At 42.0% G+C, this 19,988-nt stretch overlaps 1 protein-coding gene across 1 annotated transcript in view; it reads right to left on the bottom strand.

Moving 5' to 3' along the window:
• The window catches only part of PGAP4 (post-GPI attachment to proteins GalNAc transferase 4), a 74,010-nt gene that overhangs the window by 26,582 nt on the left and 27,440 nt on the right, over positions 1 to 19,988 (bottom strand). The gene's annotated exons all lie outside the window — the stretch shown is intronic.

Genomic DNA, 19,988 nt, shown 5'->3' with positions numbered 1-19,988 from the left:
GGGCTTGAATGTTTTTCAGTCTCCTAGAAACATTTTTAAACACAAATGGTCCTGCAAGAGAGAACTCTGAAGACACATGAAAAAATGTGCGTGCTGGTTGAAAGCCATCCCAGAAGAAGTGGAGCACAGCAAAGAAATGTGAAATGACTCTGGAAAGGAAAAATATGGAGTTAAAAAAGTGAAAGCCAGCTATATTCCACACTGACCTTCTTCTTAGGGCTTCTACCACAATGTTTTACTGACTTTTTCAGCTCCTAATTTTTATCTTTTGCCTTGCTAGGCCAGGGATTAGCAAACTACCACTCACTGCCTGTTTTTTGTGCTGCCCACAAGGTAAGAATGGTTTTTACAATATTAAATGGTTACAAATTAAAAGGAGACCATTTCAAGACATGTGAAAATCACATGAAATTCAAATGCCAGTGCTATTGACACATGATCATTCATTTAGATAGTTTCTATGGTTATTATCATATAACAACAGAAGAGGTAAATAGAGACAGAGATCTTGTGACCCACCTAGTGTAAAAAAAATCTGTTATCTGGTTTGCCAACAACTTTCTACAAGATCTGTCCATCTGGTTACAAGGAAAGCAGTAAAGCCAATGTGTGGTCACATGATTTCTGTAGAGCTTAACAATAAAACAGTCTTAGGCTAGGGAGGGCATTTCAAGAGAAGACCATCTCACCTTCCCCCAAAGGAAAATTACCAGCAGTTACAAGCAGCTGAAGTTCCAGGAATCCCTAAGCACCCTTGGGTAGAATATTAATCCAAGGGTGACCAGAGGGGACCATGAAAGAAGCCCAGTTTCTCTCCCCAGGTGCAGACCCCCTCTTGGTCTTGCCTACAGCTCCCTTGCAGTGTACTCAATATATCTTGCTTTCTACCCTCACTTCTGGCTCAGTAAATTCTCTTATCACCCATGTTGTTGGCACTGTCGGGCCCACCGCCACATTCCAAGGTAAGTTTTTTCTTCTGTTTGTTAGGATAGTTGAAACTAGATATTGAGTTCCATATATGGAGTTCCATCCATCCACCTGAGCATCCATACATCCTCTGTTCTTAAAACCCATATTTATTGAAGAATTGTTCTGACATGGTGCCAACTGTATAGATGAGAAGAAGATGAGAATTAGATGTGCATCCTGCTCTCAAAGAGTCTGTCATTAGGAATGTCAGGATGTCTATATAAGAACGCATAGGCTGAGAGCTGAATCTGGCACAAGAAGACAACTTGGGAAGTTATTCTTGTCTCCTGAACCAAGTCCAGACCTCCACCTTCCAGACCTCTTTCATATGAAAAAGGTTAAACAAAAATTTTAAAGTTGCTGCTATTTTTGAGTTTTAAAATTATGTATCATTAAACTTAATCCAATATAGGTAATAAAGCAGCAGCAGCACCTAAGTCACTTCAGTCGTGTCTGACTCTATGTGACCTCATAGACGGCGCCCCACCAGGTTCCTCTGTCCCTGGGACTCTCCAGGCAAGAATACTGGAGTGGGTAATAAAGAGGATTACACAATTATCTGAAGTTGTTTCATACTCATTTTGTTAAAATCCTATAGTAAGTTTCTAATTTTATGTTTGGCAGTCTTCAGTTCATCCCTGAAGTACCTAGATAACAGTATCTGATGCACACTTCCTGAGTTGTTTTACAGATGCTAAAACTTCCACCAAACAGAAGTTAGCTACTAGATGACCATGAGCACATAGCCCCCAGACCTACTGAAGCCTGAGGACTGATAATGTTAACCCCTGAGACACTGACCTGCTATTTCACCATCAACCAATCAGAGAACTGTACATCAGCTGATCAAATACCCGGTGACTCCCCTCCATCACCTTGCCTTTAAAAATGCTTCCTGAAACCCATTGGAGAGTTCAGATTTATTTGAGTTATTAGCTGCCCTGGACTCCTTGTATGGTATCTACAATAAATGCTGCATTTTCCTTCACCACAACCCGGTGTCACTAGATTGGCTTTACTGCGTGTGGTGAGCAGACCCAAGTTTGGTTTGGTAACACAGGGACGGTGGGGGCCTGTGGATGAGAGGAGGCCACTGCAGTCTTGCCAGTGGTGCTCTCCCCTTGACCCCTGTGCTAGGCAGTGTTGGCTGCACCAGGGCTTTCTGCCCTCCTCGCTGACCTCCTGGGGTCAACAGTAGCATTCTCTATAGTCACTTTTGGTTTAGTAAAGGGAAGTGGCCAGGCCCAAGAGCCAAGAGACGAGACCAGGAAAAGGCCAAGAATGACAACCACCTGACAAAACAGAAAGAGGATGCTCAATCCAAATTTAGGAAAGGACACTCAGGGATGCCTGAATGGGAAAGGGTCCTAAGGTAGGTATGCTTGACCAGTGACTTAACCTCTCCCGGTCAGTGGTTTTTCTGAGGTAGCCTGGGGTGTCCTATAAGCTGCTTATAAACCCAGAAGCCCCACTATTGGAACACCCTTTCAATTGCTGGCAAGATCAGGAAACACCCACTGCCCAAGCTCTCCTCCTACAATAGCTTGGGAGGTGAACCTTCAGTGATTCCTTATTGCCCAAGCTTTCAGGGCTCTTCTCCTGGCATCAGTGCCGAATGCCAGCTGCCCCAGAGATCTGGTACATCCCCTGTGGGACTCCCTTCTGCTTTTAGCACTCACTCAGAAGTCCAAAAACTCCTTTTCAGCTGAAAGGAGGAAAAAGACCGCCCCCGCCCCGCCAGACAGCTATGTCACTCCCTAACAGGTCAACGTGGTCAGGAACTAAGGTGGCTAAGCTGCCCTGGCCTGGAGACATTCTTACCCCCTGTGGGGTATTCTGACTGAGGAAGGACTTACTATCTCAAACATGGGTCATTATAAATTCAAGTAGGACTCTCAGTTATATCAGAGTCCATGACATTTGGACACCTCCTATTTTGGTCTTGTGAGGGATCCATTAACAGTTTGGTCCTGGCTCCAAGTTTCCTGAACTATAAATCTTGGGTCAAATATTCTGGCATTTGCCTGCCAATAAGTCTCTCAAACTACTCCCTCAGTAGTTGGAAACAAATCCAAAATGGAATATCTAAGGAACAAAACACCCACCATGCCAAAGGATAGCCCGTTAGGGTGCATCCTGCAGATCTGGAAGTTTTATTGGGTATCACCCCATGACCCCAAATATTTAACCTTCCTGTGTTATACAGCCTGGCCCCAATACTGACTGGGAGATGAGGAAAGTTGGCCTGTCAATGGGTTGCTAAATTACAATGCCGTTTTACAGTTGTACTTGTTATGACAGAGACAAAAGAAGTAGGATAAAATTCCTTATGTACAATTTTTTAATACCCTTATATCAGAACAAAGTCCTTCAAAGGGGACGTGGGCTCTCCTCTACTGAGGTAATACCAGTTCCTGACCCTCCTCCTTAGGACCTTCTTGGTCTCTTCCCTACCTTCCTCCACTATGTAGAAAACATTCTCAATGCCATCCCTACTAAGGGGGCCTCTGAGAAAAATACTGTAACCACTCCCAACCACCTAGCCAATAATGGATGTAAGGTGCCCCCCCCCCCCCCACAAAAGGCTCAAATAATACAAACTAAGGTGACCTACCTAGGCTTCATTCTCACAGAAGGTCAGAAAAGCCTATCCCAGGGAAAGAAAGAAGCCATTTGCAGCCTGACTCCTCCTAAAACCAGAAGACAGCTTAAGGGTTTTTCCCTGGGATGGCCTGGTTTTGCTGCATCTGGATCCCTAACTGAAAGGTTGTTGCCGAGCTGTGGAAGACACCAGGATTCTTGGCCTCTGGAAGAGAGGAATTCAATCCAGGGCCAGTGATGAGTCTTGATCGCTCAGAGCTTTTGTATAAAAAAGTTTTATTAAAGTATAAAAGAGATATAGAAAGCTTCTGACATAGACATCAGAAGAGGGAAGAAAGAATGCCCCTTTGCTAGTCTTTAGGAGTAAGTTATATACCTATCAGCAAGCTGTTAATTAGAGGAAGGAAATGTCTCAAAACTCAGAGACTGGCGTCAGGCCCCTCACCCACAACATGCATTCTGAGATAACACTGGCATAAGGTGAGTCATCCCAGGCCATAAAACATGAAGAAACACTGACATGAATCTTGAAGAAAGGCAGGTTTCCAAGTAAATATATAGTTTCATTAACATAGATTAGGAGAATAATGTATGAGTAAAACATACTGGTTTGTTAAGTCTTTATCATTCTGAGTCTTAAGCGGAACTAACTTGAAGAAAGAGTCTAGGGTAAATACATAGTTCATTAACATAGCTTAAGAAAAATATTTCCATAAGAAAAACAAATTGGTTAGCTCAAGGCTTGAGAAAAGTTAAGTTCAGGTGGAACCAGGTGTCATCATGGCAACATAGAATTTTAAGAGACACTTCCTTTTAATTTTGTATACAGAAGGGAAAAAACCTGGCACTTGTAGTTTGTTTCCTCCTGCCACTTAAGAGATAAAAAATGTCTAACATTTGCAGCCTATTCCCTCCATTTGGAGACCCCTAGCCTTCCTTCCTATTACCCTCTCATAACTATAGTCTTAATAGCTAGGTCTCTATATGAAAACAGGCTTCCCTCGTGGCTCAGACATTAAAGAGTCTGTCTACAATGCAGGAGACCCAGGTTCAATCCCAAGGTCGGGAAGATCCTCTGGAGAAGGGAATGGCAACCTACTCCAGGATTCTTGCCTGGGAAATTGCATCAACAGAGAAGCCTGGTGGGCGACAGTCCATGAGATTGCAAAGAGTCAAACACCACTGACTGAGTGAATAACACTATATGAAAAGCTGAAAAGAATGAATGATGATCTTTTTGAATGGAATTCAGAATGCGAAGGAGTCTCTCAAGAACTGAAAAAGCTATTACTTTAGGCCCTTTCCTGGTCCTTTCAGATTTAGCTAAACCCTTTGACCTCTACATTAATAAGAGAAGGGAATTAGCTTTAGGAATATTAGCTCAAAGGCTGGGAAACTTTACTTGGGTGGTCACTTGTTTCTGTAAACAATTACATCAAAATGCTAAAGGATGGCCTCCTTACCTAAAGGCAGGAGCAGCTACTATAATCCCAAGAGACAGAGGTATGATCCCTGGGTTGGGAAGATCCCCTGGAGTAGGAAATGGCAATCCACTCCAGTATTCCTGCCTGGAGAATTCTACGGAAGAGCCTGGTGGGCTACGATCCATGGGATCTCAAAGAGTATGACATGACTGAGTAACTGAGCACACACCTACATACGCTTGGAAACAGAATTGCTCTCTCCCAGAAGCTCAATTCAAGTTCAAGCTATGCTTTTAGACAACCCAGTGGCTAACATAAAAATCTGTCACATGCTAAATCCTGCCTCCATGCCATCCTGGAGCAAGACTGTGTAGAAAACATAGACACGACCTATTCCAGTCACTCCAGTAGCTCAGCTGGTAAAGAATCTGCCTGCAATGCAGGAGACCCCAGTTAGATTTCTGGGTCGGGAAGATCGACTAGAGAAGGGATAGGCTACCCACTCCAGTATCCTTGGGCTTCCCTGGTGGCTCAGCTGGTAAAGAATCTGCCTGCAACGCAGGAGACCTGGGTTCAAGCCATGGGTTGGGAAGATCCCCTGAAGAAGGGAAAGGCTACCGACTCCAGTATTCTGGCCTGGAGAATTCTGTGGACTGTATAGTCCATGGGGTTGCAAAGAGTCAGATACGACTGAGTGACTTTCACTTTCCAACTTAGGAAGTGAGCCTCTCCCAAAGAACAAAGAGTAATGTTTCACAGACAGGAGCAGTTTTATAAGGAAGGAAAAAGGGCTGGCAGGATATGCAGGGACCTCTCACACCTAAGTCACAGAAGGAAGAAGCCTACCCATGGGGACTTTTGTCCAAAAGACAGAGCTCATAGCCCTCACCCAAGCCTCAGAGCTCAGGACAGAGACTTGAAATGTTTACACAGACTCTTGGTATGCATATACCACCCTACACACACACGGGTCTATTTGGAAGGAAAGAATTATGCTTATGTGGAGAATAAGCAGGTGAAACATGGCATAAACATCTAGAGACTCCTGGAAGCAGTGCAGCTTCCAAAAAAAAGTGTCAGTGATTCACTGCCAAAAGGGGATACAGAGGTAATAAAAGGAAACAACAGGCAGATATAACTGCCAAAAGGTGACCCTAGAACTACTAACTTGGCAATTACTCCTCATATCTAAGAGCCCAGATCCATCCAATTACTCCCCAGTCTATTCAAAGGAAGAAGTAGACAAAGCTCCAAAATGGGGCTTCAATAGAAATTTAGGAGGCTATGGGTGGCTAGTTATGAACATGGGCAGTACTCCTTTCCCCTAACGCAGCTTGTCAAGCCATCAGAGAGACCCATCAAGAAATGCACTATGGGAGGGAAGACCTATATGATTAGTTGGGGTCATGGTAACTCCTGGCATGAAAAATACAATTAGACTGTTGAGATACACACCACCTGCACAATGAACATCCTCAAAACCAGACACCCTAGAGACCCCTAGAAAAGGTGCATTCAGACAAGAGGGAAATATCCTGGAGAACATTGGCAGATCTAGTTCACTGTCACACGAAGAGTACTGGGCAATTTCAGATATCTTTTGGTGCTAGTAGATACATTTTCTAAGCAGAAAGAGGCATTCCCTGCTAGAACTGAAACCACAGCTCAGGTGGCTAAGGCATTACTAAAAGAAATAATCCCCAGGTTTAGGCTCCCAGGATCCTCACAGAGTGATAATGTTTCAGTCTTTGGGTCTCAAGTGACAAAGGGGATAACAAGTGCCCTGAGCATAAAATGCAGTCAGTCTGGAGACCCCAATCCAATCATCAGGGAAAGTAGAGAGATCCAATCAGATCTTGAAATAGGCTTTAGTGAAGCTCTATTAGGAAACTCAAGAAAATTGGATTAAGTTGCTTCTGATTGCCCTGCCCTTGCATTTATCCCCAAGGGATAAGTTAAAGTTAAGTTCATTAAAACTGGTGTATTCCAGACCCAAGACTGAGCGAAGGGACACCTTAAACCTCTTGAAATGCAACAACTCAAGCATGCCCTCCAGGTAGAAGAAATTGTGAAAACTCTCATGAAATATGGTAACCAGGTGCTGCCCACACCCTGAAGGGCCACCAACCTGGCCCTTCACCCCCTGCAGCCAGGAGACAGGGTACATAAAAAAACCTGGGAAACCAGCAGCCCCAAAGATCAGCTCATTCCTAAGGGGAATGAGACCTCACTTGGTGACCCCATTCTGCCCTGAAGTAGCAAGGGATGACTCCATGGGGACATGACACTCAAGTGAAGAGGGTCCCTGAGCCTCAAACTCCAGAGAAACAGCCTGGGGCGACAGACTCCTTTGACTGTGAATCTCTCTCTCTGACCTCAAGCTTCTCTTTCAAAAAACAAAAGTGTGACTAGAGAGACTTGGGCAGTGAGCCTGCAGCACATCAGGGCACAGTTTTGCCAATAGGCAAAAGAGCTAGATAGTCTTGTCTTTAGGAACATTTGACATGTGACCTTTATTCTTTTGCTAATATTTGGGCCATGTATCTTAAATTGTCTGCTTTTCTTTGTCTCTAAAAGTTTAGACGAAAGGGGGTTGCTGTTCCACACCTAGCAGCTAGCAGTTACAGATGAAGGACTTTGTCCCCTCAGGGCCCCTCAAGAGTTGAGATGGAGGGAGGATATGTCACCAGCAAAACTATTAACAATTCCCAAGAAGGAAAAATAGAGTCTGGGTAATTAAATAAAGTCTAATTTTTTTTTTTTTTCCTTTTCCTTTGTGCTTAGTTTAGTTTCACGGACCGCATGTAGAGGTCTCATACTCAGCACTTAAAACTAGAGTTCCTAGTGAGGGATGGCACCTCAGCTCTGGCTGTGAGCAGACACCTTGCGCACAACCCTCAATTCAAGATGGCGGTGGCAGGCCATGTGCAGAGACGCTGAGCCCGGCTCTGAGTTCTGGAGCTGAGTCGAGTGGTTTCACTGGACAGTCGAGGAGTCTGCTCCCTTCTCTCTGTTGGGAACCCCATAAAGCAGCCCCACCCACAACCTGGGGGGTTAGGGGAAGAGTAAGCAGTATAGAGCACAGCTCAGACCCCTCCACTCTTTGATCAAAGATTTAAGTTTAAAGGAAAAAAAAAAAGTTTTCCTTTGCTTCTGAACGGATCTCAGTCTCTTTTGAACACTGACCAGAGGACACTTGTTGGGGCCTGACCTGAAAAGGGTCAGTAACAAAATTTCCTGAGACCTGAGTCTACTAGTAGAAAGATGTTTGGCATGTGATTGCTTAAAAGTATGTCTGAGTTCTGTTCAGTCACTTAGTCATGTCTGACTCATTGCGACCCCATGAACTGCAGCATGCCAGGCCTCTCTGTCCATCACCAACTCCTGGACTTCAATCAAACTCATATCCATTGAGTCGGTAATGCCATCCAACCATCTCATCCTCTTTCGTCCCCTTCTCCTCCTGGCCTCAATCTTTCCCAGCATCAGGGTTTTTTTCCAATGAGTCAGCTCTTCGCATCAGGTGGCGAAGTACTGGAGTTTCAGGTTCAACATCAGTCCTTCCTATGAACATTTAAGACTGATCTTCTTTAGGATGGACTGGTTGGATCTCCTTGCAGTCCAAAGGACTCTCAAGAGTCTTCTCCAACACCACAGTTCAAAAGCATCAATTCTTTGGCACTCAGCTTTCTTTAGAGTCCAACTCTCACATCCATACATGACTACTGGAAAAACCATAGCCTTGACTAGAAGGACGTTTGTTGACAAAGTAATATCTCTGCTTTTTCATGTGCTGTCTACACTGGTCATAACTTTCCTTCCAAGGAGTAAGCATCTTTTAATTTCATGGCTGCAATCACCATCTGCAGTGATTTTGGAGCCCCCAACAATAAAGTCAGCCACTGTTACCACTGTTTCCCCATCTATTTGCCATGAAGTGATGGGACTGGATGCCATGATCTTTGTTTTCTCAGTGTTGAGCTTTAAGCCAATTTCTTCACTCTCCTCCTTCACTTTCCTCAAGAGGCTCTTTAGTTCTTCTTCACTTTCTGCCATAAGGGTGGTGTCATCTGCATATCTGAGGTGATTGATATTTCTCCCAGCAATCTTGATTCCAGCTTGTGCTTCATCCAGTCCAGCATTTCTCACGATGCACTCTGCATATAAGTTAAATAAGCAGAGTGACAATATACAGCCTTGACATGCTCCTTTCCTGATTTGGAACCAGTCTCTTCTTCCATGTCCAGTTCTAACTGTTGCTCCTTGACCTGCATACAGATTTCTCAAGAGGCAGGTCAGGTGGTCTGGTATTTCTATCTCTTTCAGAATTTTCCACAGTTCATTGTGATCCACACAATCAAAGGCATTGGCATAGTTAATAAAGTGGAAATAAGATGTTTTTTCTGGAATTCTCTTGCTTTTTTGATGATCCAGCAGAGGTTGGCAATTTGATCTCTGGTTCCTCTGCCTTTTCTAAATCCAGCTTGAACATCTGGAAGTTTATGGTTCACATACTGTTGAAGCCTGGCTTGGAGAATTTTGAGCATTACTTTACTAGCGTGTGAGATGAGTGCAATTGGGTAGTAGTTTGAGCATTCTTTGGCATTGCCTTTCTTTGGGATTGGAATGAAAACTGACCTTTTCCAGTCCTGTGGCCACTGCTGAGTTTTCCAAATTTGCTGGCATATTGAGTGTAGCACTTTCACAGCATCATCTTTCAGGATTTGAAAGAGCTCAACTGGAATTCCATCACCTCCACTAGTTTTGTTCGTAGTGATGCTTCCTAAGACCCACTTGACTTCACATTCCAGGATGTCTGGCTCTAGGTGCGTGATCACACCATCATGGTTATCTGGGTCATGAAGATCTTCTTTGTATAGTTCTCTGTATTCTTGCCAGCTCGTCTTAATATCTTCTGCTTCTGTTAGGTCCATACTATTTCTGTCCTTTATTGAGCCCATCTGTGCATGAAATGTTGCCTTGATATCTCTAATTTTCTTGAAGAGATCTCTAGTGATTCCAATTCTATTGTTTTCCTCTATTTCTTTGCACTGATCACTGAGGAAGGCTTTCTTACTTCTCCTTGCTATTCTTTTGAACTCTGCATTCAAATGGGTATATCTTCTCTTTTCTGCTTTGCTTTTCATTTCTCTTCTTTTCATAGCTATTTGATAGGAGGACACTGAAAGATGAACTCCCCAGGTCAATAGGTGCCCAATATGCTACTAGAGGTCAGTGGAGAAATAACTCCAGAAAGAATGAAGAGATGGAGCCAAAGCAAAAACAACACCCAGTTGTGGATGTGACTGGTGATGGAAGCAAGGTCTGATGCTGTAAAGAGCAATATTGCATAGGAACCTGGAGTGTTAGGTCCATGAATCAAGGCAAATTGGAAGTGATGAAACAGGAGATGGCAAGAGTGAACAATGACATTTTAGGAACCAGCGAACTAAAATGGACTGCAATGGGTGAATTTAACTCAGATGACCATTATATCTACTACTGTGGGCAAGAATCCCTCAGAAGAAATGAAGTAGCCATCACAGTCAACAAAAGAGGCCAAAATGCAGTACAGAGAAGCCTAGAGAGCTACATTTCATGGGGTCTCAAAAGAGTCAGATGTGACTGAGCAACTAAATAACAATTCTAAATTCTAGATGTTGTGTAGATGAAGTATCAAAAACCTTCAGTATCTCAAGATTAACCTGGCCTTTAGGGAAAAAGGAGATATTGGCCTTGGATTTTTCTAAAAGATCTCTCCCTATTAAATATACTGGGACAGAAGGTACAAGGAGAAATTGAAGCAACCCTTACAAAAGGGCGGGTTTCTCAGGTGGCTTAGTAGTAAAGAATCTGCCTACCAGTGCAGAAGACAACTGGATACTTGGGTTTGATCCCTGGGTTGGGAAAATGCTGTGGAGGAGGAAATGCCTCGAAAAATCCCATGGACACAGGAGCCTGGTAGGCTACAGTCCATGGGGTGGCAAAGAGTCAGACATGACTGAGCACGCATGCACTGGGCATTGACAAGAGGACTATGTCAAAGGATAGACTTGCATACTTCCACAACATGGTTAGAAACCCCTACCATTTAAATTTTTTTAGTACTCTGAGGAAGTAGTATTGGCAGTCTCATTGTACAAGGAAGTCCTGTTGTGACATTTGTCATAAGACATGGAAACATTTTATTTTCGTAAGTATAGGAAATTTTAACCTGTAAGCTATTAAGACTGTTGCTCTGGCAAAACACTATAAACATTTCATCAAAGACACAACTCAGGCTGTGTCCCAAGAAGTACCTACAACTTACCTGAACACACTTGGTTTCCTTCTTTGCCCACATCCAGAAGCATCCCAGTTGCCCACCACCCTCATCATGGAAATGGTGTCGTGGTAAACCCTATCACTTAATCTTGATATTCTTCCCATTTCACAAAAGAGAAAAATCTCAAAAAGCAGGGACTTTCCTGGCTTAAGTCCAAAAGTAGACATTCTAATCTATTTATGTTAAAGTAAAACGGGTCATAGCAAACACCCTCTTCCAACAACACAAGAGAAGACTCTACACATGGACATCACAGATGGTCAATACCAAAATCAGATTGATTATACTCTTTGCAGCCAAAGATGGAGAAGCTCTATACAGTCAGCAAAAACAAGATTGGAAGCTGACTGTGGCTCAGATCATGAACTCCTTATTGCTAAATTCAGACTTAAATTGAAGAAAGTAGGGAAAACCACGAGACCATTCAGGTATGACCTAAAAAAATCCCTTATGATTTTACAGTGGAAGTGACAAATAGATTCAAAGGATTAGATCTGATAGACAGAGTGCCTGAAGATGAAGGTTCATGAAATTGTACAGGAGGCAGTGCTGAAGACTGTCCCCAAGAAAAAGAAAGGCAAAGAGCCAAAATGATTGTCTGAGGAGGCCTTACAAACAGCTATGAAAAGAAGAGAAGTGAAAGGCAAAGGAGAAAAGGAAAGATATGCTCATTTGAATGCAGAGCTCCAAAAATAGCAAGGAGAGATAAGAAAGCCTTCCTCAGTGACCAGTGCAAAGAAATAGAGGAAAAGAACAGAAGGGAAACACTAGAGATCTTTTCTGGAGAAGGAAATGGCAACCCACTCCAGTATTTTTGCCTAGAGAATCCCATAGACAGAGGAGCCTAGCAGCCTACAGTCCGTGGGTTTGCAAGAGTTGGACACGACTTATTGACAAATCTCTTCAAGAAAATTAGAGATACCAAGGGAACATTTCATGCAAAGTTGGGATCAATAAAGGACAGAAATGATATGGACCTAACAGAAGCAGAAGATATTAAGAAGAGCTGGCAAGAATACACAGAAGAACTATACAAAGAAGATCTTCATGACCCAGATAACCATGACTCACCTAGAGCCAGACATCATAGAATGCGAAGTCAAGTGGGTCTTAGGAAGCATCACTACGAACAAAACTAGTGGAGGTGATGGAATTCCAGTTGAGCTCTTTCAAATCCTGAAAGATGATGCTGTGAAAGTGCTACACTCAATATGCCAGCAAATTTGGAAAACTCAGCAGTGGCCACAGGACTGGAAAAGGTCAGTTTTCATTCCAATCCCAAAGAAAGGCAATGCCAAAGAATGCTCAAACTACTACCCAATTGCACTCATCTCACACGCTAGTAAAGTAATGCTCAAAATTCTCCAAGCCAGGCTTCAACAGTATGTGAACCATAAACTTCCAGATGTTCAAGCTGGATTTAGAAAAGGCAGAGGAACCAGAGATCAAATTGCCAACCTCTGCTGGATCATCAAAAAAGCAAGAGAATTCCAGAAAAAACATCTTATTTCCACTTTATTAACTATGCCAATGCCTTTGATTGTGTGGATCACAATGAACTGTGGAAAATTCTGAAAGAGATAGAAATACCAGACCACCTGACCTGCCTCTTGAGAAATCTGTATGCAGGTCAAGGAGCAACAGTTAGAACTGGACATGGAAGAAGAGACTGGTTCCAAATCAGGAAAGGAGCATGTCAAGGCTGTATATTGTCACTCTGCTTATTTAACTTATATGCAGAGTGCATCGTGAGAAATGCTGGACTGGATGAAGCACAAGCTGGAATCAAGATTGCTGGGAGAAATATCAATCACCTCAGATATGCAGATGACACCACCCTTATGGCAGAAAGTGAAGAAGAACTAAAGAGCCTCTTGAGGAAAGTGAAGGAGGAGAGTGAAGAAATTGGCTTAAAGCTCAACACTGAGAAAACAAAGATCATGGCATCCAGTCCCATCACTTCATGGCAAATAGATGGGGAAACAGTGGAAACAGTGGCAGAATTTATGTTTTTTGGTGAGGGGGGGCCTCCAAAATCACTGCAGATGGTGATTGCAGCCATGAAATTAAAAGATGCTTGCTCCTTGGAACAAAAGTTATGACCAACCTAGACAGCTTATTAAAAAGCAGACACATTACTTTGCCAACCTATTGGTACTTATTGTCTAGTGGGGAATACGTGTAAATCTATGGCTGATTCATATCAATGTATGACAAAACCCACTGAAATGTTGTGAAGTAATTATCCTCCAACTAATTAAAAAAAAAAAAAAGCTATGGTTTTTCCAGTAGTCATGTATGGATGTGAGAGTTGGACTATAAAGAAAGCTGAGAACTGAAGAACTGATGTTTTTGAACTGTGGTGTTGGAGAAGACTCTTGAGAGCCCCTGGACTTCAAGGAGATACAACCAGTCCATCCTAAAGGAAATCAGTCCTGAATAGTCATTGGAAGGACTGATGCTGCAGCTGAAACTCTAATACTTTGGCCACCTGATGCGAAGAACTGACTCATCTGAAAAGACTCTGATGCTGGCAAAGATTGAAGGCACAAGGAGAAGGGGATGACAGAGGATGAGATGGTTGGATGGCATCACTGACTCAATGGATATGAGTTTGAGTAAACTCCAGGAGTTGGTGATGGACAGGGAGGCCTGGCAAGTTGCAGTCCATGTCGTCGCAGAGTCAGACATGACTGAGCAACTGAACTGAACTGAACTGAACTTTATTAGCCAGAACTAACACTGTGAATCTATGAATAGTCAGACCACTTAATATGCTCACCTGACTTTTGGACAGCAGAGCATAGCTAGTTACTCATAGATGTAACTAATTTAGTAATAGTTTCCTATTCAGTCTTAGTCTCCTTAGTCTTAGACCTCTAAACAAACCTCCAAAGAGCTGTCCCAGTGAGTTTTCTAAAAAATATAAACCAAATTAGGGATTTCTCTAGCTTAAAACACTCCACCAGGCCAAAATGTCATTTGCATGACATTTAAGTCACTCATAACCTGGCCTCTGCCAATAATTCCTGCACAGGTAGGATTATTTCTCTGGAAAATGAGTTCCTTGTGAGCATGGAGTGCTCTCTCTCACACCAGTTACTTATAATGGATGTTTCTGAAATGAGTGAATGAATAAGCAAATGAAAGAATCCTTTATAAGTAAGTAGGTCTGGACACTACCTTTGTATATTGCCCTTTCAGGTAGACTTGATCAGGTGGGGACTATAGTTGATTTTTTATATCTGTAAGCAATAGTTGCTTAAAGAAATACAACATGGTATTTTTGCTGCAAGTCTGATTTTAAATTGTGCTTATTTTTACTGTCTGATGTTCTTGTAGGTTCACTCTAACGGTTCAGATGGTAAGTAATTTTCCTGCAATGCTGGAGACCCAAGTTAGATTGTTGGGTCAGGAAGATCCCCTGGAGTACAGAATGGCAACCCACTCCAGTATTCTTACCTGGAGAATTCCATGTACAGAGGACCCTGGTGGGTTACAGTCCATGGGTTGCAAAGAGTCAGACACGATTGAGTGACTAACACTTTCAGAGTTCACAAGTGGTAATTTTTTCAAATTTTTAGGGGAATGTCAAATTAAGGCTTTGATTGGCATATATATATATTTCTTACATTGTGTTTAAGCCTGACATACATGTCATCACCTTTTTAAAACCTGAGATTGTTATCCTCTGCTGTTGATGTAAGTAGTTATTGATAATGAGTCATTTACTTTTTAATTTTGGAGGGGATGGCTTTTCTACTTAGAAATAATTACCTACAGTTACAGGCATTGAAAATTAATACATGAAATCAATATATGATGATTTTTATTTGTTGTTTTTTTAAAGGAAGAATTTTTTTCTTGAAGTATACTTAATTTACAATGCAGTGCTAGTTTTATTAATGTTGAAAACTTTCAAACCTATTTTTAACCTATAATTTATCAGTGTTTTTCAATTTATAAATCTAAGTTATATATGCAAATAAGCAGGTTTTAAAAATTAATTACTTTCAAATTACACTTGTACATTTCAATATATTTGACTTTTTTACACTTTTTGAATTCCTGACAGTAAACTTGACACTTTCATAAGCAAAACCTTACTGAGCATTTAAACAACTTTTGAACATCGAATACTTTCCCGTATAGAATACCTTTCAAAATCTTGTAACACTTGATGCAGTTTCTACATTGAGTCAAATTCTTCTATATCTTTCAATTTAAAATTGTAAGACTAACTGCCAGAATTTTCTTACTATAAACATACTTGGATTTTCCTGAATTAAAGTATTAACACTATCTGCTTATTTTCTCTGTACTTAATTATCAATCTTCCCAGAGCTGAAAAATTGCTTATCTAAATAAGGAGAGCTGTTCTGCCCTCTCAGGGAAGCTGAAGGTGCTGGGTCAAAAATTTAGAAAAATTTAGGAATGAGCAGCATATCACAGTCTGAGGACTCAGACACGTTTCAGTCACAATGCCACTCATTTTATTGGGGACTCTTATGTCCATGCCTCTTAACAACAATTATGGTTGCCTGATTTATCTTCGTAACTAACTTCCATCACCCTGACTGTATTAAGCTGCTGCTGCAGTGACTGGAATTTATAATCCTCTCATATTTTTGTCTTTTCCTCTCACATTTTTGTTGAGCTCTTGCCAACAACTAAAAATGTTATATTTGATTGCTATATTTTCTATCTTAAAGTTTATTTTACAAAGAACTCTTGCTCATTGTGAAAAATTACAAATATAACCAAGTAAAAAAAAAATTTCCTAAAAGTGAAAGTAAAAATCTAAGTCACACTAAACAACTAGTATTTTTATGTGTTCCCTTCTGCCTCTCTCATTCTGTGTTTGTGTGCATGCGTGTATGGATGTAAAACAGGACACTTTTGGCTCTTTGAAACTGGCAATCACATCACTGCAATTTCCCACCAATGTGTGCTTGCATCCATTGAAATGCTGGGGCTTTTACTTTGCAACTAAAGGAGACTAGAGCTCAGTTTGGTCTGGGGGCAGGATGGAACGAGAGGAAGGAGAACTAAAGGGAATAGGATGATGTGTGTCTCATTCTACCCACTGAGCTGGTTTTAGGACACTCTGATTAATCAGTCAGAAATGGAACAAACTATAGTTAGGTCAGATCTGCACCATCTCCCTCATCAACACTTTGCAATAATGTGGGCATATATAACATCTCTTGTTGGGAACTTACTTCCCAAAATAAACAGGGGACATCTCAACTGCACCTAAGGTTCTGTTTTAGGGAGCGCTGGCTCAGGGGTATAATATACAGTTAGACACACACACGTATATAAATGTCACACTACTATAAATTTATTCCATTCTCCAACCAAGGCTTTGAGTGCTGTACCAATTTCCTATTGCTATTGTAACACATTACCATTTACTTAAAGCAAACATATCATCTTAAAATTATGAAGCCCAGAAGTTTGAACTAAGTCTTATGAACTAAAATCAACGTATCAGTGGAGCTGCCTCCTGGAGGTTTTAGGGAAGAATCCATTTACATTTTCCAGACAGACTCTAGAGGCTGCCCACTTTCTTGGCCCAAAGTCCCACATCAACTTTTCTTCCCTTATCTCCATCATCCTATCATCTTTTTCATCTATAAACTTTTCTTCCTGCCCTTTATTAAGGACCTTGTGATTACGTTTAGGGTTTACCTGGATAATCCAGGAAAATCATTGTGTTTTAGTCCATTTGGGCTGCTATAACAAAATGTCATAGACTGGATGGTTTATATACATTGTGAAAGTGAAGTCGCTCAGTCGTGTCCGACTCTTTGCGACCCTATGTACTATAGCCTACCAGATTCCTCTGTCCATGGGATTTTCCAGGCAAGCATACTGGAGTGGGTTGCCATGTCCTTCTCCAGGAGATCTTCCCAACCCAGGGATTGAACCCAGGTCTCCTGCATTGTAGACAGAATGTTCTACCGTCTGAGCCACCAGAAAAGTCTAAAAGAGATATTAATAAAATGAAACAAGAACAGGAAAATGCAAAACAAGAATTAAGGAGAAATATTGGGTATGAATAGTAGGTGAAACAGCAAAATAAAGCTGAGGGGAAAAAAAATAGTAATGAAAAGGACCAGATTGAGAAATTTTCCCAGAAAGAAGTGGGAAAGGACAATATAAAAGAATATCTGTGAGACACAGCAGATACAAGCAGGTGTCCCAGAAAGAGGGGAAAAAACAGTAGAGGAGAAAATATTTTTTAAAAAAAGATAAAATTTTGATATTATAAAAAGATGAAAAGCATGTTATATAGCAGAGGTTGAAAACCCACAATTAAGACACATTTTAGTAATATTTAAAATATGAAAGGTGAAGAAAAGTGTTAAAAGCTTACAGAGAGGAACAGATCAGATACAAAGGAACAAATATCAGATTATCGATAGATTTTCAACAGTAATCATGGATGCAGTAAGACAACGAAATAGAGCTTTATTAAAGGAAGAAAATTGAGAACACAGAATTTTATATCCAGTCAACTGTTATTCAATGTGGGGGCAAGACAAAAATGTTCTCAAGTACAGGTAGTCCTCACTTTGAATAGTAGTGGACTAAAAATGACTATGCAAACTGAAACCATACAAAGCCTTTTACATAATTTGAAAACTTATGATTATTTTGTGGCATTAAAATTTTTGGCCAACACTTTAAAAACTCTCTTACTATTGGTTATAAATATATGAGGAAATGAAAAATAGTCAAGCTAATATTTATTTAGTACATTATAATTTAAATCTTAGAAACATTGAGAATTAAGTATATTTCTTTTTTAAAAAGCACTGAGAGTATTCCGAATAGTGCTTGCCTTCTTTTTCCATATAAATTTTGATGTATAGATTGCCTCAGTAAAAGAGTTAATCTGTGTTTAACTCTTTTTTGGCCATTTTGAGAGTCTTCTCTATGCACAAATTCTTGGTGATGTTGAATTTGTAAAAGGCTTGTTTCATCATCATATAGTATTTGGTGATCATAGCAGTCTGTGTGTCCTGATTTCCCCAAAATACTCTGATTTTAAACTAAACTGAAGATTCTTCATGGCCTCACAGCATGACCTTATAGCTTTCCAGCAAATCAGTTACAGATATGTAAACTTATGCAATGAAAAAGAATACTGTAGAGGGGAGGAGCCAAGATGGCGGAGGAATAGGATGGGGAGACCACTTTCTCCCCTACAAATTCATTGGAAGAACAAGTGAATGCAGAGCAAACTTCACAAAACAACTTCTGATTGCTAGCTGAGGTCATCAGGCGCCCAGAAAAGCAGCCCAAAAAAAACAACAAACAACAACAACAACAACAAAAAACAAACAAACAAAAGAAAAGCAGCCCATTCTCTTCGAAAGGAGGTAGGACAAAATATAAAAGATATAAAGAGAGACAAAAGAGCTAGGGACGGAGATCCATCCCGGGAAGGGAGTCTTAATAGAGGAAGTTTCCAAACACCAGGAAACCCTCGCACTGGCGGGTCCAGGGGAAGTTTTTGAATCTCAGAGGGCAACTTAAATGGGAGGGGAAAAATAAATAAAACCCACAGATTACGTGCCTAAAAGCAACTCCCAGCAGAAAAGTACCCCAGGTGCCCGCATCTGCCACCAGAAAGTGGGGACGGAACGGAGAGGAGCGGGCGGCATTGCTTAAGGTAAGGACCGGGCCTGAGTGCCCTGAGGACAATCGGTGGGAGCTTTTGTGAGTTGCCAACTTGAACTGTGGGAGAGCAAAAGAGAGAGAGAAAATTAACCAGCCCAACCACACTGCCGGCCATTCGCAGAACAAAGGGACCGAGCAAATCCAGAGGAGCTAGCTGGCTGCGGGCCGGCCCAGCCCCACCAGAAGTAGGAGGCAGGGGGGAGGGGAAAGGGGCAGGCTAGGCCCCAAAGACGGCATCCCCTACCATACTGCAAGCAGGCCTCCAGTTTCTATCCAAAGACTTCCTGAGATTCTGGATGGTGGACATCCACTGGGAGGGTCGCGGCTCGACACAGGGCGCACACACCCGCACCCGACTGGCGCGGGCGGGGACTGAGGCTGGGGCCATGGAGGGGAGAAGGCGCACCGCACCCAGGGAGAGTGTGCCCGTCAAGCTCCTGGCTGCCTGAGCTGTTCGGGCGGGGAAGGCACAAAACGCAGGCGCAGCCCACTCCGCACTTTTGTGGAGTACCTGAAAACTGGAACCGCACGCAACGCAGGGCCCGCTCCATATAGAGCAGCCGGGAGCCTGAGCAGCGTAGACGGGGAAAGCAGCGCCAGTCCTTCCCCGCAGTGCGACGGAACTAGCAAACTGAACAAGAGACCACCTCCGCCCGCCTGTGTCAGGGCGGAAATTAGACACTAAAGAGACCGGCAAACAGAAGCCAAATAAACAAACGGAAACGCTTCAGAAGGGACAGGTGCAACAGATTAAAATCCCTGTAGATAACACCGACTACATGGGAAGGGGCCTGTAGATATCGAGAAGTGTAAGCTGGAATGAGGAGCTATCTGAAACTGAACCGAACCCACACTGACCGCAACAGTCCAAAGAAATTCATAGATATATTTTTACTTTTTTTTTTAATTAAAAAAATTTTTTTTCTTTTTTCTCTTTTCTTTTAAAATTCCCTACTACTCCCCCATTACGCCTTAAC

The sequence above is a fragment of the Dama dama genome, chromosome 16 (assembly GCF_033118175.1).
Source record: "Dama dama isolate Ldn47 chromosome 16, ASM3311817v1, whole genome shotgun sequence".
In the NCBI taxonomy this organism is placed as follows: Eukaryota; Metazoa; Chordata; class Mammalia; order Artiodactyla; family Cervidae; genus Dama; species Dama dama.
The sequence above is the reverse complement of the archived record's forward strand: the minus strand, read 5'-3'. Positions and strand labels throughout refer to the sequence as shown.